This window comes from Beta vulgaris, chromosome 8 (genome assembly GCF_026745355.1).
Source record: "Beta vulgaris subsp. vulgaris cultivar EL10 chromosome 8, EL10.2, whole genome shotgun sequence".
NCBI classification, from domain to species: Eukaryota; Viridiplantae; Streptophyta; class Magnoliopsida; order Caryophyllales; family Amaranthaceae; genus Beta; species Beta vulgaris.
The window spans coordinates 25671998-25691222 of record NC_079209.1 but is presented as its reverse complement, the minus strand read 5'-3'; positions in this window follow the sequence as shown (position 1 = coordinate 25691222).

The following is a 19225-nucleotide window of genomic DNA, read 5'->3' as shown; positions in this document are numbered from 1 at the left end:
ATTCTTTATAAGAAAAAAAAGACAAACATTAGCATATTTGTCCTATTTACGCAATTGATTGAATTACATGCATGTATTTGAATATTTCATTGAATAATTGAGGAAATCCCCTCGAACTCACATATCTTATTTTGTTGGTTTTATTGATTTTTCCTAAAAATTAATTGACGAGTTTTTTCAAACCAAATATCACCGAGATTGTGAAGCCGAAAACATGGTAATCACATGCTTACAATTAGCTACTCTACTGGGGATTTATTTTGAAAATACTTATAATTTTTTTTTCAAAATTAAATATTTTAATATTGATTCGATCCGGGATCTTGAAATGGAATAAGTTTGGCAGCAGATCACGAAGTCTTAGTGATCTTGTAACACCCTAGAATTTCAAAGCGGAAAAGAAAAAACTAATAATAGTATTATAGGACGATGGCGAAAACATCGTCTTTTGGGAATGTCACTACTGCAATAAATGTGTCTAAATAACTAAGTGATAAAACCAACATAAAAAATTACATAAATAAATTAGAGTTCTTTGTCAAAAACAACCTTTTAAAAGTATCATTTTGTGAGAAACAACCTTATAATTTTTTTTTGTGAGAAACAACCTTTAAACTCTATTTTTTTGTGACATCAGACCACTAGCCCATTTTCCGACATTGACTTCAGTTTTCCGACATTGACTTTTTTTTACCCCCTCCCTCTCTTTTATCTTTCTAATTTCTCTCCGATTTCCTTCTTATAAACCCATCTTATATAACCACTTCTTTTCTCTTCCACACTTAATCACTTCTTCTTCTCTCTCTTCCACATTAAACCCAAATTCGAAAATTCTCCAAAGAAATCCCTAAATCGTCTTTGCTGCATCTTAGACTTCTTCAATTGGTAAGTTTAGAATATTTTATTTTAATTAATTTCTTCTTGTTCATAACATTTAGGGCTTATTTTTTTAATGGAATTAGGGCTTATCTTATCAATTGAATTAGAACATTCCTTTGAGCTTAATCTGTTGTTTTCTTTGTTCTAGTAATATGGTTAAATGCTGCTGTGGATTTCCAGTGGCAACAAGGACAACATGGACTCATGATAACCCAGGCAAAAAGTTTAGGGCTTGCAAATTTTGCAACCATGAAACTGGTCAAAGAGGGTGTAAAACGTTTGAGTGGGTTGATGAGGGCAAAGCTGATCCGCAAAGAAACGTGCTGGTTATGAACAAGAAGAAATTAATTGAGATGAAAAATCCTAAACTTACCAATTGAAGAACCCTAAAATACAACAAAGAAGATTCAAGGATTTCTTTGTGGAATTTTCGAATTTGGGTTTAATGTGGAAGAGAGAGAAGAAGAAGTGGTTTAAGTGTGGAAGAGGGAAGAAGTGGTTATTTAAGGCGGGTTTATAAGAAGGAAATTGGAGGGAAATTAAAATCCAAGAAAAAAAAAAGAGAGGGAGGGGGTAAAAAAAAAGTCAAGGTCGGAAAACGGAAGTCAATGCCGGAAAATGGGCTAGTGGTCTGATCTCATAAAAAAATAGAATTTAAAGGTTATTTCTCAAAAAAAATTATAAGGTTGTTTCTCACAAAATGACACTTTTAAAAGGTTGTTTATGATAAAAAACTCAATAAATTAAATTAATTAGATTAATGTCCAAAAGAGAAAACAGACTCTCAAACTAACTAAAAGTATAGGCCTAAAATATCTATCATTTTAATGCTCACATCTCAACCCGAGCCAAAAAATATTTCCATCAACCTGCAAAAATATACAACAAACATCCACAATAAAGTCAAGTTTACTATAATATACATCAACATCCAAGTAATGCAAATGCATAGTAAATAACAAATAAATTGGATAAAATAAATAAATCATCTCAAAAGTAATGAAATAAAAATAAAAATAGGTAAAACAAGTTATTGAGTCAGAAAGTGAATGCTAGTGGATCGCAACTCACTTCTTAAGGTTTATTAGATCACAATCTCCAAGTCAGTCTAGGGGCTTATGTTCCCCACTGATGGTGTCTAAGAATGGCCAAACTCCCGTTGCAGGTAGAACAGGAAAAAAATCCCTGTCCTCTCGGATGACAACAATTAAACCAGGTAAACCCTAGATCGCAATCTAGGTGGTTGACATGTTCTTCATCGGGGTCTACATCTATCCCACCGAATGTTCTTATCTCAAAAATAAACTCATAAGTAATAAAATAATTCCACTCAACCTAATAATATTCATCAAAGGGATGCCATACGACGTTATACCCACAATTCATCAATAGATATCTCATCAAAATTCCTTACAGAAGCAAACTCACAAATTTACAATGAATACTTTAGCACAACACCTTTGTACACATCTAAGCACAAGTAATGATATATAAGAATAGTTTTACAGCACCAAACAATATCAAACCAGAATTAATTTACATCATGAAAGATCACCAATTACATGTAAAGCATACGTTCAAGCATATGAGAAAATCATGCAACACAAGACAAAGCACTTGTGCACTCGACGCAGGAGCTTGCGCTTCGTGCCACTCTGTGCGTCTAACGCACGAACCTCCTTGCGTTAGACGCATCTGGGTGCGTCTGACGCCACCAAATAAAAAATATTAATTAACCAAACTCATTAATTCAATAAAATGTACACATCTAATCATTGTTACTCTAACTAAATGAAAAAATAATAACACATAATCATGACAACAGTAACATAAAATCATCCGCCCTCTCAAAGAATGCAAAAAGTTTCATTTAAATCTGATAATTAACCTCTTAATAAAATAAATGAATAAACTTAAATCATTAGAAAAAACCACAATATAAATTATTTAATAATTAAAACCAAAATAAAAATTCTCACAAAAATTAACATAACACTTTCATAGACTTACTGTCATAGCAATATTTTTTTTTCTAATTTTCGGACCTTAAAAGTAATTTTCAACAATAATATCCACATTACTCAATAAAGCAATTAAAATACTTAAAATTAGAAATGGACGCACACAAATTACCAAAAACACACAAAATAAAATATTTTTGATTGACGATATTTTGTTCTAGAAGTCCATTTTCAGGCCTTATAAGGTGTTTGCATAAAGATGAGGCGTTGCAAATCATGCAGAGTATACATAACGGAGAATGCGACAATCATGATGGGGGCAGAAGCTTGTCAAACAAGATCTTGAGAATGCGGTATCTTAGCCTACGATGCGGCAAGATTCATATGAGTTTGCAAAGAAGTGTAAAGCATGTTAGGAGCATTCACCGGTAAAAATCAGCATCAGGAGTTGTTGCATCCCATTTTGATGCCATGGGCATTTATGAAGTGGGGGAATGGACATTGTCGGGCTCCTACCCGTCATTACTGGGTAACGTGTCTTCATGTTGGCTATAATAGATTACTTTTCCAAGTGTAGAGGCTAAGGAAATTTGTCATAAAACATACAAGAAGGTCAAGGGATGGCAGTGGGGCGGGTCAAGTAGGAGACCCGCCTTAAACCCGCCCAATTGGGGACGGGGATGGGTCTAGGTTTGGCTGGGATGAGGATTGAAATTGTAACCGTAATGGGGTGTGATTTTTATGCTAATCCAGCCCGCCCCGCCCCATCCCCGCTCGCCCATATTTTTTATAAAAATTCTATCTATTTACTTACTACTTATATTACTAGTAATTTTATTTTGCAAATTATAAATTTGTAATATGGGCCTTGAGGACTTTGACCCAAGCCATCAGTGATCAGTAGCCCATCACTCAATTCAACCCATAACATGAGAAAACTAAAAGTCCTTTTTTTCAAAAATCAACATTAATTCATTGATTCGAAGTCATATGACATCTACAATAGACGTAGAAACTAAACAAATACATATCAAAATGAAATAAATACAATTCTAATATGACAAAACCATGATTATTAAGTAGATCTAACAATTCTGAACACCCTCATCTTTCACATCGATGTCTGATGCAGCCTTCTGCAAGGGGGTCTGTCGATCTTTTGTAAAATTGAAGTAGAACTGGATTCAGTTCAGGTGATTGTAAGCGAAGTCTTGGCATCTGTTGCAACTCCGCACAAATTTCGATCAACAAATCAACATCTTGAATTACATAAAAACCCAAAAATAAAATCTTCAAACTCTCACATGGAGAGAGATAAAACCCAATACATGGGTAGATATAACCTAATATATGGGTAGAAAAACTCTCCATTAGAGAGAGACTGAGTTTTCAAAACACAAACATAAAAAAACTAGTAACAAAAGGAAAATAGGGGCTTACCACTGCCCAAAAGGGTGGTGATAGCCCATAAATTGAAAATTAGGGTTTTGTGAGAGAGGAGAGAGAAGAGAGAAAAAAAGGAGAGAGGAGGCAGATTGTTTTTTATCCAAGATAAGAGGTAAACTAGAAAACTAAAAGTCCTAAATCTGTCTAAAGAGTAAAGAAAACTCTAGACTTCCTAAATCTGATTCTTTTTTCAGAATTTTAGGGTTTTAACATGAGAAGAGGAATGCAACCACTCAATTCTCCTTCCTCTCTCAGCCACGGCCCACTGTGACTACTTATCTATACAAATATATTAAAAGGCGTGCATAAGCAAAAAACTGTGCCATGTGGCGTTCTCTCTAGAGAGTTTTAGTTCATCTAATCCATGTACGATAAGAAAATTTAGAAATTGCGTAGTATTGGATTTGACCCTGAGACCTCAAGTACATATAGTAAAGTCTTAACCACTAGACTAAATTGTATTTAGTGTTGTTATCATAAAGTATTATATTAATAAATGAATTTTTTTTCTTACCCTGGGCATAGCCCGGGCTTAATAACTAGTTCTTTTTCAAAATCGGTGCTAGGTTTTGATCGTTGAACTGCTCGCCTACTCGGTGCTATCACGAATTGAAGGTAATTGCTTTTAGGTTTCTTCTTATTTATTTTGGTTTCATTTTTTTTAATAAAATTTTGCTTCAGTAATATTATTTTTGCCTAATATTGCAAGTTCTTCGATTTGAACATATGTACTTCGATGAATCTATAGTTAGGCTAAATTGAAAAACACGTGTTAGAATTAGAGGCTATTAGTAGCCACGGTTTTAGAGGCCATCAAATTATCATGAATCTGTTGCTATTCTCATTTTTGTTCAAGGTACATGTGTTCTTATTCAATGAAAGTGGTGCTGCTGGTAACATTTCATACGGAGTTGAAAAGTAATTTGTTTGGGTTGCAAGTAGGCCTGTCAATTAGGTCGGGTTGGGTCGGGTTCGTGTTCGGGTCAAGTAAAATCGGGTTGAAAACCCCTAACCTAAACCTGATCTGTTTTAATTTTCGGGTCAATATCATCAACCCTAACCTGATCTGAAAATTATCGGGTCAACCTGACCTGATCTGTTTAACCTGAATTTTTTTAAAACGGGTTGTAAATGGGTCAACCTGAACCTGTTTAACCCAGTTTTTTCAGGTTGACCCGACCCATATAAACTGATATTTTTTTTTTGAAAATAATTGCATAGTTCATAATTGGCACTAGCCATTTGGGCCTTGAAATTTCGTCAAAGTATTAGCTAACCAAGTTTATACTTGGCAATATTACATACTTCTACCAAGTTCTAGGTAACCAAATTCATACTTGGCAATATTACAAAATAATTTAGCAAAGTTTTACAAAATAAAACAACAATAATGTATCTTATCAACCACAAGTCCACAACTCAAACAAACATTGTTGAGGTTTCAGTGTTTCACAGCATTTGTAGTCAATCTCCTCCTCTGCATTTGTAGAAAATAAATAACAGAACGTTAAATAGAGAATTAAACAAAAAAAAAAAAATAATAATAAACAAAAACAAAAAAAGAACATTAACATTAATTGGTAGGAAAAAGAGAAAATAACATAGAAAGATAACATTAAACAGAAAAATAGCATAAAAAAATTAAACAGAAAATAAATGTCAGAACATTAAACAGGAAAAAAATACAGAACATTAAACAGAAATTAAACAAAAAAAAATAGAAAACTAAACAAAAAAAAAAAAGAAGATTAAACAGAAAATAACATAGAAAAATAAATGGCAAACTACGAAAAAAACGAAAGACAAAATATGAAAATAACATAAATAAGTAAACAACAGAAAATAAGTGACAAAATACGAAAAAAAGGGTCAAAATACGAAAATCACATAAATAACAAAAAATAGCAGAAAAAAACGAAAGAAAATAAAGGACAAAATAAAAAAAATTGACAAAAGAAGAATACCTGATATTGAAAAAGAACAGCAAATTGCGAGACTTTGCGAGACGAAGAAGAGCAAATGTTGAAGAAAAGCAACGAAATTGCACTTTGCGAGACGAAATTGAGAGATTTATTGCGACTTTGCGAGACGAAGAACATCAAATGTTGAAGAAGAGCACCGAAGAAGACTATGTGATGAGAGAGTGTGAAAGATTGAGAGATTTCGTCTATGAGAGAGAGTGAGAGCGAGAGAGAGGCGCTAGAAATTTAGGGTTAGGAGGACTTAGGAGAGAGAGAGAGTTGAGACAGAGATGGGCATTAGAAATTTAGGGTTATGAGTTATGACTTTATGAGACTGAGAGAGAGAGTGAGAGGTAGCGTTAGAATAATAGTTATCGGGCTGGGATATCTTTGGGCTGGGCAAAGTGGCAAACGGCCAAACACTAATATTTTTTTTCTTAGTTTAATCATTCTTATCAGGTCAGGCGGGTCAATGTCAGGTCAGAAAATTTGACCTGAACCTGACCCATTTAACTTTCAGGTCGACCCATTTAACTAATCGGGTTGAAAACCTCAACCCAGACCCGCTATTTTCAGGTCGGGTTCGGGTCGAGTTGTCGGGTTGGGTCAGCTTTTGCCAGGCCTAGTTGCAAGTTGGGATGGTTTTACATGGGGGTTATTTAATGTGCGTATCTAGACGTTTCTCTTTAAACTTGGCAATGTTTGGACTTAAAACATATACAAGCAATTTGACTTATACAAACGTGGTTGTTGACTTACAGGTTATCACAACTGATTACTACTCGTGAATTTGTAAAATTATTAACTTATGGTTTCCCACCCTACTTTTCCAACATTTGACTGAATTTAAGGGATATAAAAATTACATAAATGATGAACTTAAAAGATGGACTCCCACTGATATTTTTTTCACAGTTTATTTTATGAAAACATTAATTAGAAATCTTTTCCTGATACATTATGTTGAATGCATCATACAGGGATAGCAAGTTAGGGCCCGTCCGGTATTACTGTGGTTTTTTGTTTTTTGGTTTTTTGATTTTCAAAGTCATATGATATATGTTTTATAATGAATAAAAAATTAGTCAAATTTATTGGGAACATGATGATTTTGAAAAATGACAACTGAAAAGTGAAAACCACTTTTTCTGGTTTTCAGTTTTTGGTTTTTAGTTTTCAAAAAAAAAAAAATGAAAACTGAAAACAAAAAACAATAACGAACGGGGCCTTAGCTATTGTGAATATTTATGAAATGGATTCAAATGATGAAAATTGGCGTGCTCCCAAATCCTCAAAAAAGTCTACTTCAGCTAGTTGTACTCCAATCACTATGGATGATGATGAAAATCCAATTGAAATTGGATCACAAGATCCTTCTGTTTTACCACTAACCTCTAGACACACATCAAAAACGTGGTCTAAATTGACCAAGAAGAGAGTGGGGGATGCTATTAAGGTTGAGTGTAACTATTGTTTAAAGCAAGTTACTGGGGGACGAAGAGCAGGAACTACTCATTTGAAGGACCATACAAAAATTTGTCCGAAAATAAAATGTCAAGACCTTAGACAAACTAGGTTATTTGGTTCACAAGCAAAAGCTAGTGATGAGCAAGACACATTGACATTGACACCATATGAGTTTCAACAAGCGAAAGGAAGAAAGACATTGGCAGAAATGATTGTGCTTCACGAGTACCCTCTTCATATGGTTGACCACTATGTTTTTAGAAAGTATTCCTCCACACTTCGACCAAGATTCAAAATACCCCGTCGCAACACAACTAAGAAAGACTCATGGCAATATATGAATATGAAAAGGAGAATATTGGTCTATTGTTGAGGAAAACAAAGAGTAGGATTGCCTTGACAACTCGCATGTCGATAGCGCGCAACCAAAGTAAAGGTTATATGGCTGTCAATGCACATTTTATTGATAGCTCGTGGAGATTGCAAAGCCGAATTATTAGGTATTACACTTTAACTTCATCTTTTCTTGTGCACTTCATGTTAATTGTTTTTGTTATGTATTGCATTTGTTTACCATTATGTTTCTAGTTGATTTTTTTTTAGTCTAAAATCTTTTCATTTAGATTTTTTTCCCCCTAGTTTCTTATTTGTATATGTTATCATATTTCTATATGTTCTGCTATGTCCCAATAATCTTGGAATATTAATCTCAAATTGTCTGCCATAACTGTGGATAATTGGACTACTAATGACGCTATGTTATAAGGTGAATTTTTCCATATGCATTGTTGTGCCCATATACTAAATTTGATTGTTCAAGATGCACTAAATGCTTTCTTATTAGAAGGTCTCCAAAGAATATGGAAAGTGTTGTGTTTTGGACGGCATCTGATAAAAGGATCCAAAAGTTTGAACAAGTAGCTAAGCAAATATCTCCTGAATTTATAAGGAAATTGATTGTAAGACTCGCTCGTTGGAACTCTACTTATGAAATGCTTTCAGTTGCTATTAATTATAAAGAAGCTTTTGTTGTTTTGGGTGTTCGGGATAATCTCTATAAGAACCCACCAATTTGTGAAGATTGGATTAAGGTTGAGAAAATTTGTGAAAAACTGGAAGTGTTTAGTACTATTACCCTTGACTTTTCTGCATCAAAATATCCAATAATCAATATTTACTTTCCCAAAGTTTCTGCCCTTCGGGTTGCTTTGACTAATTAGCTTTCACCCCCTTATGATTATGTGAGAAAAATGGCAGAAGTAATGCTTGAAAAGTATAACAAATATTGTCTTAGTGTCAGTAGTTTGTTGGGAGTTGCAACTATACTTGACTCTGGATATAAAATGCTTCTTATTCCTTTCCATTTTGCAAAATTATATAATGGTTCTGAGGTTGATAGAGAAGTAAAAAAAATTGAAGATTTTCTCAAGCAGTTGGTGGATGAATATGGGTTTGAGAAAGGGAGATTCCAAGGTTATAGTAACCGTACATTTGTTAGTACTAGTGAAGTGACTGGAGATGTTTTAATACAAGAATTTGCAGAATACTTGGTGCAAGATCAAAGTCAAATGAATGATAAATCAGAGTTGGAGAAGTATTTGGGAGACCATAATTTCACTAGTGGAAAAGACCCTATCTGTCACTTAGTAATATATGCGGTTTTTACAAAATTGCATTAGAAAATCAATTAAAAAATAGAAAGGAAAGCTAGGAAGAAAATCTGATGCAGTTCTCTTGTGGATCGCATCAGATTTTCAATCTGATGCGGTACTTCACACAGCATCAGTTTTTCTTATTTTTTAAAAAAAAAATCGGAAACCCACCTCATGAGGCATCACTCAACCCTTGGCCCATTTACTTTCACCATAACCCCAGCCCACCTCACTCAACCCTAATCTTCTCCCATCTCTCCTCGCTCCATGGCTCCCCCCTCTATCTCCTCACTCAACTGTAATCCTCTCCCTTTTCTCTCTTCTTCACTCCTCTCTCTCCTCTTCCCTGCTCCCTCTCAAACCCTTCATCGTCGAATCATGAACGAGTCTTCACGAAGACGAAACTAGTGTCTGGACGAGTCGAAGACGAAGACGGAGACGAATCGAGGATGAAACTAGTGTCGAATCGAAGACGAAAATTTAGTCGAATCTAGAACGTTTTTTTTGTTTTTCGTTTCTTAGATCTGAGTTTTGTTATTATTTTTTTCTTTTCTTTAGTTTTTTTTTTGTAATTTTTGTTCATTTTCTGTTATTTATATTTTTTTCTTTTTATTTTGTTTTTTTTTTTTGAAATTTTTGTTTATTTTCTGTAATTTATATTTTAGTTAGATCTAGTTTGTTTTTATTTGTAATTTTCGTTCGGTTTATGTAAATTACGTTTTTTAGTTAGATTTAGTTTTTTTTTTTTTTCGTTCATTTTCATATGTATTGTTATTTAGTTAGATTTAGTTTATGTAATTTATAGAATTTTCATATGTATTGTAATTTAGAAAATTTAGATTTAGTTTAGCTTGACAATTTTCGTTTTCAAATTTTTTTGATCGACTCGGTCCTGCTTTCTTGATGCAGACGTGCAATGCAAAGTAGGTTTCTTTTTTTAAAATTTCATGACCACAAAATCTGATGCGGTCTTGCAAAATCGCTCAGATTGTGAGAAACTGATGCAGTTTTGGACCGCATCAGTTTGTCGTTCGTAACTGTTGCGAGCCCATCTGATGCAGACTAAAATCGCATCAGGAAGTCTGATTTTGACAGCATTAGATGGACTTTTTTCGACTAGTATTCTTAATTGGTGGAAGACTAAAGGAAACTCATATCCAATTCTTCAAAGAATAGCAAGGGATATTTTCAGCATTCATGTCTCGACTGTCCAATCAGAATATGCGTTTAGCACAAGTGGACGTGTTCTAAGTCCTTATCGTAGTCGTCTTCTATTAGAAACCATAGAGGCTTTGATGTGTACTGAAAATTGGTTAGGGGATGGCATTAGAGGTAAAATTATGTCATCATATTATTTTTATGTATTGAATATATATGCTTACTAATTACTAATGGTTACCAATGAATGTTCTTACATTGAAGGTGAAACGAAAGAATTGGAGTATTCTAAATTAATGGACGAGGTGGAAGATGAACGTGAAGCGGAAACAACTGGAACATCTTGCCTTGATTGATTGATATATTTTATCAACATTTTATAATGTATTTGAAGACACTTTTAATATGTAATAGAACATTTTCCTTATTAAAGTATTTGAATGTGGTGACTTATCAATCTTAAAATTTTCTTTTTTTACATTATATTGTGAAGTAGACAATTATAATAGGCTAATGGCAGATTTTTTGGTGTATTTTATGGGAAGATAATTGCGATGAAGAAGCGGGTATGACGCGGGTATGGGTACCCATGAGGGTGGTGGGGCGGGGATGGATCTGGAATCTTCCCTGGCAATGGGTGGTGAGGCGAGGAAGGCATGAGATTTTTATTCGGGTGCGGGTGCCGGTGGGGAGGGACTATCCTCCGCACCTTCCTCGTCCCATTGCCATCCCTATGGAGGTCATCTCTTTTATTAAGCGAAATATAATAACTCGATTGGTGTTCCGTTAGACATTGTATGTGATAATGGTTCATTAGTTCTCAATTCATTAGTGGGCCTAGAAGGAAGTTTCATGATAAGTGAAAAATATGCTTGGATACATCGACGCCACGGTATCCTCAAAGCAATGGTCAGGCCGAGTTAAGTAACAAGATTATTATCGGCAACCTAAAGAAATGTTGTGAAGAAGCACAAGGGAAGTGGGCGGATAAATTGTCTTATATTTTATGGGCCGATAGAACAACGCGAAAGAGTGCAAGTGGTCAGATGCCTTTTTCCTTGGTTTATGGATGTGAAGTAGTGTTACCAGCAGAAGTCAAGCTGCCTTCTTCGCGATATGGGTTGATAACAGTGGACATAACACCCTATGAGTTAATTCATGATCTAGATGTAGTAGAAGAACTTCGTGATGTAGCAAGGATGCGGATGGAAGTACACCGATGAAATGTAGCAAAAACTTACAACAAGAATGTGAAGGCGAAAGTCTCAAGGTTGGAGATTAGGTGATGCGACGGACTTTTGGTAAGGAGGCAACATGAAAGTTCATCCCTAATTGGGAAGGACCATATCGCATAATCAAAGTCGTTGGTCAAGGTGCTTATAGGGTGGAAGATGCTAATGGCTAACCATCACCTAAAGCTTGGAACATCATCAATCTCAAACAATCTATTTTTAAGGTAACACCAAGTAACATACTATACAAACACTTAGAAACTGATGTTTGGCAAGTTTATCAATAAAAATATTCTCTTTACTTCTTTTTGCAATATTCTTTCATACATAATGCAACACTCGTTATCACACAATGTATGACATAAAAAGTCGTGTGTCGCTATATTTCAAGTATGGTGGAAACATTGTATCTGTTTAAATAAGTTGCAAAAAAGTTTTCATGCATGCAAACTTTGCAAAAGCTTGGCCAAGAACAAACAGCGTACAACAATAGGCAAAACGACATATCGGCATCATAAGAGAAATATATTAAATACACAATACATCAGTCATATGCAAATATTATCCAAACACGGAACAAACTAAAAATTTGTCCTTACATTCAAACTTCCCTTTGGAATACAACCAAAGGGGAAAATCTAGATTTTTTTTTGGAAATACTAAGTTTCAACAAAGTGAAATGTTAGAACACAGTAGTCTTCTTCCCATCACCCTTGTCTTCAGCCTTCTCCATGGCATCCAGCTCCTGAAAAGTAAAGTCATCTTCAACGCTAGGGGGAGACGTAGCGATGAAGTCACTTCCAAATTTTGATGTCTTCTTCAGGGTTCCAATTGAAAGTATTCCCAGCCTAGAACTCCCTCATCATGTCGCTCCTGGTCTTGAAAGTGTAATAACCAGCAGAATCTAGCACTTATGTCTTCTTCTTCTTCCTATAGAGGGCCAACTTAAGTTATTCTGCTTCAGTTTGGAAATCACAATAACATCCGCAACCATCTTTTTCTTCAGTTGCTTTTTTTGTATCTTGGAAATGTCCAACCGCTTATCGATAGAAGCAACATGATTCTTGACGACCTGCATGCCCTTCATACTCTTTTCAAAGACTTGAGAAAGTGATAAGCAAGAATGGATAGAGGTAACTTACCTGGACATTGTAAGCTGCAGATTCTGCCCAAATGTCCACAGCCTTAAAATTCTTCAAGTATGACTCAACGGATGGGAAGAGGAACTGGCCGAGAGCAAGTTTGATAGAAGTGGGTCGTCTTTGAAGTTACATAAGTCAATTGGCAGATCTAGGGACATTATTTTCTTGGGCTCAGGAGGAGGAATACTTTGAATTATGAAGGGAGCCCTTGGCGACGAAGGTCGTCCATAGAAGGTGCGCAATCAACAGAAGATTTATTACCTAGAAGCCACACAAAAAAGTAGTTAAAGTCAAAATTTACAAAGCAATGGGTATTAGAGAAGACATGACAAGAAGAAGAACTACCATAAGACATGTTTAAGTCATTTTCAGTATCAGCACTACTATCCTCTTCACTTATAACTTGAACAGGATCACTCTCAACCCCTCATCTCAATGACAACATTAACTTTGTGGAATCAAAGTTTTCTCTTTGCTGCACGAGTAGATCTAGTCAAAGGGTTGGAAGATGATGTAGCAACTGTTGGGGATGGCTCAAGAGGACGTCTTTTGTTGCTGATGATGACATGAGACACTAACCTGAAATCTTTCAAGTTGACGAAAGTCCTTTTAGATTCAAGGATCTGAAGGATGCCCTAAGAATGTTTAACGAAGTGTGGGCCTTCAGAAATAATAAGATCTCCAACACCTGAATGAAACAAGAAAGTAAGTTCAGTTAACAAAAAGAGGAAGATGAAGGAAGGGTCAACAAAAAATACCTTTGACTCATTTTTTGGAAAAAAGACCAGCGCTGTCTCTAAGTGAATCCTTCTTTACGAAGAATAACCTCTTTAACCAACCCCTATCATTCTATTTATCTGAATTCACAATTAACTGTGCCTACCCCCGCGAGGAGAAAGGATAATTCTACCTACTCCATAAGTTTTGTACTCATAACAAAATCCCACTTTTCCTTCATATAATCAGGATCATTAACAGTGATGGGAGGTCAATTTTTCTTATCCAAGATCTTTTGATGGGTGAAAGAAGGGGTTGAAGAAGGAGATCTTTTTTTTTCGCCATTGAAAGAGCAAGGACGTAGAGAGAGAAAAAGTTCAAGAAATTATCTTGAAGGAACAAAAGCAGACAGTGAAAAGTGCAAGTTGAAGGAAGTGAAGTGTAGTTTTAAAGAGATGGGACATTTTGGGAGAAGTTGCAGTGTGATGGCAGTTGAGTTGTGGAATACGAAGCGGTTTTCTCAAATTATGACTCAATTTCTTCCATTTTTGAGTAATGATTTTGGGTGTAATTGTTGAGCCAAATATTTGAGTAGGAGAAACATTGGGTCTGAATACTTATGGGAAATTGGCCTGTCGTAATAAGTAGAGGATTGAGAAAGATTGGCTGATCCATTCCAAGGAAGATCCAAGAGACTGTTGGAGCAAGTACTAAGGAAGTAAAGCCGCTTAAAATATGGGAGTTTACATGTCGAGTAATGTCATAAACAACAGATAGTAGGCTAGACATTACTAATACTCTTTTATGGGCCGAAATATTGTAAACATAATATATACTTACATCTGATTTACAATAATAATACTTTCCTAATTATTAACAATATACAAATTGTTTGCATTCTATCTAATGCACTCTTGATTTGGTTAGAGTCCTGCTACAAATCTTTAGTTATTTGTATTATGACAACATTTGGTTAAACAGAGAAGATGACATGATGAAATAAAAGGATAGCGAGGAAGTACTTTTGTATGGTGCAGTTTTTGGGTGGATTTTGTAATTTGGGTGGTTTTTTTGGGTCGGTGTTTAGTTTTGGGTGGGTTTTTGGGAGGGTCAATGAGTTTAGTAGACGTCAAACTTGCGACTACCTTTTTTATTGACCAGCTAATCTGGTAAACAGTAATCTAGCCAAAATAAAGTAAACTAAGCTATAAAGTGAACTTGTTTATGAATAACTAAATTAAAAGGTAAACATAAAATGGGAAGATCATGCAATGGTTGGCCTATTTAAAACAATTTTTCCAAAATAATATCCCGAAAGTTGGGACCTTCTAAGCATATATTCGTAATTTGCTAACTCTACTAAAAGATGATAAATTTTATTTTATAATGTTCTAAGGTTAGCTTTGAAATTGTTGTGTACTCGATCGGAGAATCGAATTAAAAGCATTAAAGCTATAATATTTTAAACTTCTCAAATAAGGTTAGCTTTGTCAGAATTATATGATTGTTGTAATGATGCAGGTTCAAAAGTGAGGCCGAAAGTTTAGCTATGTATGATATTTTATTTAATATGGTGAGTACAAAGCTGCAATCCAAAGTGATGAAGGAAGTGAAAGGTGTAATGTTATACTTTAAAAAATTTACAAATGAAGGGTTTGAATATTGCCAAAAATCCTTTTGCATTAGGTATGAATATAAAGCTCACACTTTCGGTTAAGAGTCGTGTCTTGAGAAAAAATAATTTGATGAGTGTAGAAACAAAATTGTTTCTCCCCATTTAGTGCCCAACAATGAAACATATTGTTGTTCTAATTGGTCCGGTCAAAAGTAAGAGCAATTCCAAGAGCTAAACCTAAAGCTGTTTTAAGAAACATTAAGTCAATTTTTTTGAAACAATTCCGAGCCCACTTTTGATTGCCTAATTAATTATGCATGATAGTTAATCGAATTTTCAATGTCATTTGCCAAAAGTACAATTAATTGTTTCTGATAATTAATTGTTTCTGATAATTAATTGTTTTTCAACAAATATTAATTTTTGTTGATAATTAATAAATATTTTTAAAATTCAAGGATATTATGAAAATCATATTTTTATTACTAAAGATAGCTCATTTCAGACTCAAACATATATTATTTCATTAAGGATACAAAGGAATCTTTAAATGAACAAAATGTGGTCAAATCTTCGGGCGCGCTCCGCGTGCCCCATTGCGTCTTGTGTGCTAATGCTGCGCACTCGCAACATCAAGGTAGTTAACATATTTTAGAAGTGCAAAAGTGGATGCGCTTCGGGCGACACTATTATGCACCATGCATCGTGATGCTTGTGGCACATCACTATTACCCGCCGCTTGTCACTCTTGCATTAAGTACAAACGGGCCTGTGCTCCGCGCATCATCAAATCTTATCCGATTTCTTCGATTTTTCCTTATAAATAGACCTCGTTTTCACCCGATTTTAGAGATACTTCATATCACGACTTTAATGCACTTAACAACACTATCTTATATTAAAACTCACTAAAACACATATTACATTCAAACACATTAAAACTTCATTGGTTTACATTTAAACTCCATTCGAACTTTAAGATTTCTCCTCTTGCAGATCGTTACATAAGGCGTAGACGACAAATGTATTATTACTTAGAGTCAATTACAATTTAATTCCTTTGTTACTAACAATCTATTTGTCACACTGTAGATCCTAAAGGAATCCACACTTTCTTGTACATTCTTCTCTAATATCTTCTATAATTTATATTTCTTTATTTATTTCATTATTATATATTTGTATGCATGCTTGTATGCTTCAATTGTTTTATCATCGCACATGTTTATTTCTTTTAATCAAATACCTAAATAAATGTTCCAATGCTGAATTCATATAATTTAGACAATTGGATTAGGTTCCCAATAATTTGATTGCATAATAACATGCTATCAAAAATTAGTCTTTTGTGTGTTTAATGAACCGATGTAGATTAATTTTTAGATTATTGCGTGAACATATTGCTTCGTTATTAATTGTGTAACACTCAAACATATATCATATTAAGTAGAGGCCATCAATGGGTGAATTTGATTCGTAATCATATTCGTATCCTCACCCCCGAACTTAATCTTAGGTTCAATGATCAATTATGGAGTCATGACGGAGAAATCAACATTGAATAAGGCACTAAGTTGTCCTTATGATTTCCCAATATTCAATTAGCTTTATTAGTCTTCCTTTAAATACTTTTTGGCGATTTCTTCTTTTCAAAACGATTTCTAAAACAACTGCTTTATAATGAGGTATAAAAAACGTGATCATCCCTCGTAGACAATAAAAACACCCCTATAACGAAAATGCTAATATAATGAAGATCAGACTATCCAATCAACTAAGGGATCCTTTAGAGATAATTATATTTTGGTGGTTGTTACATGGCAATAGCTTCTTTCAAAAATAGAATTCTGCAATTAGAGATTTTGGAAAGTATTTTTACATCTTATTTGATTCAAATAGGTTGAAATTATTGGATTACATATGATGAATTGAGAAGAACATGCATAAAATCTTACGACTACATTTTCTCATAATGATTTATCGGATGTTAATGTAAATGACCTTTTTCCGGGGATGAAAGTGTTACACTGACTATCAAATGTAATATGTTTGCGATTGAAAGTCCTGGACTTTTGAAAGCTACAGATAGTTATCCAAATGTTTCAATTTCTCGTCGTACTTGACTACGTCGATGACGGTTGCATCTACTTAAATAAATTTTCCACACTTTAAATTATTGAAAACCACTTTAAGGTTGATAATGTCTCAATTAAGATTAGGTAATCTAGCCATATTGATGTAGACGTCATTATTGTGACTTGCGTCTAGAAATGCTCAGGGACAAAGTTTTGTATGAGCATTTGGGTACATTATTTTCTTTGTTTTAACAGTATAGACGATTTGGTATGTTAAGCTAAATAATATTTTTATTAATGTTAACTTTTGAATTTAAGTTTTATAAGTTTTATTGGGTCGACTTACGTACACTTGAAATATAGGGTTCGGTCCATAGTTTATAAATTAATTTCAACATCAGGGAGTGCCTAGATTCTTAGTTCAAACTAAGGCCTTCAACACGTTATCAGGATGCACAATAATATACTAAAAGATATTTTTTTTTTAATAAGGAGAAAAACCTAGATTAACCCCTAGAAAATGACCAACCTAAAAAATCCTTATAGATGATGGAGAGAAAAGGAAGGTCAGGAAGTTCAAACCAACACTGAAGAGAACGCCACAAATGACCTTTTTGGGCCAAGAAGTCTACAACCTGATTAACTTCCCAATATTAGTGCGAAAATAAGACATCCCATACAAAATTAAACAACACCGGCATCACTCACCACAGAATTAATTTCTGAAGGAAATTTCCAACTATTTATGAGGGAATTAATAATTGCTATATTATAACCTTCTAAACACACATTCTTTATACCAAGAGTAACAACGACATAGATACCTTCCCGTATACGACAAGGTACAACAGTTAAGATCGAAGCAACTCTATGAAGAGACATTGCCCCCATAATCAAAATCTTTCTCACTCGATCTCTAACAATATAACCACAAGCTGTCATCCTGGAGCTTAGACCCATCAAAGTTCAACTTAAAAGAATTATGAGGAGGCTTAACCTACAAAACCTCTCGAGGAATACTTCTCTTATGAGTACCAGATTGAAAATTAACATTACTCAACATCCTGGGATTACACTCTTTGTCTTGAACCGACTTCCAATCTAAATAAAAATTTTTAATCAGGGTAATTGTTTTAGAAATAGAGATGCCAACATTATGAAATATTACCTTATTCCTAGCAAACCAAACAGGAAACCAAATAATAGCTATCTCACATATATCATTAGAACTATAATCATATCTCTAAGAAACCCAAAAATATCCTTTATTTTATATTATGTGTCCTTCTAAATAATTAGAGGCCAACTTCCATTGTGAGACAAATCAAAAGCCACATCATAAGAAAAGGGACAATCAATAATAAGATGATGATAATCTTCTAAATACAAACCACAAAGCACACACTCCTAAACCATAAATATCAGACTCTTTTCAAGACGAGCCTTAGAAAGAAGGCCATCAACACAAACCTTCCACAAAAAGAATTTAAGTTTACGAGGAATATATAAACTGTAAATCTAATTAAAACAGACCTCTCTCCAATCATATTTATTCATATTTTGTAAAAGTGTAACCTCATACTTAACCGTATAAATACCATCACGATTAAGCCCCCAAACCAACTTGTCTGGACAATAATTAGAAGGAATAAACACACTCGAATTATATTCAAGAACAATCATAAAAGGGACTATATCTTTCAAAAAATCTAAATTTCACCTTTTGTCTTGAGTAAAGAAATCACCAACTTTCATATAATCTAAACATCACAGTCCAAAAACAATAAACGCAATAGGAACTGGATAAACCCAATTATCATGCCAAAAAGAAATGTTAGAACCATCACCAAATTGCCAACGCAAGCCTTTCTTAAAAATATGACGAAGCTTCAAGAATTACATCGTTACCTGGACAAATTC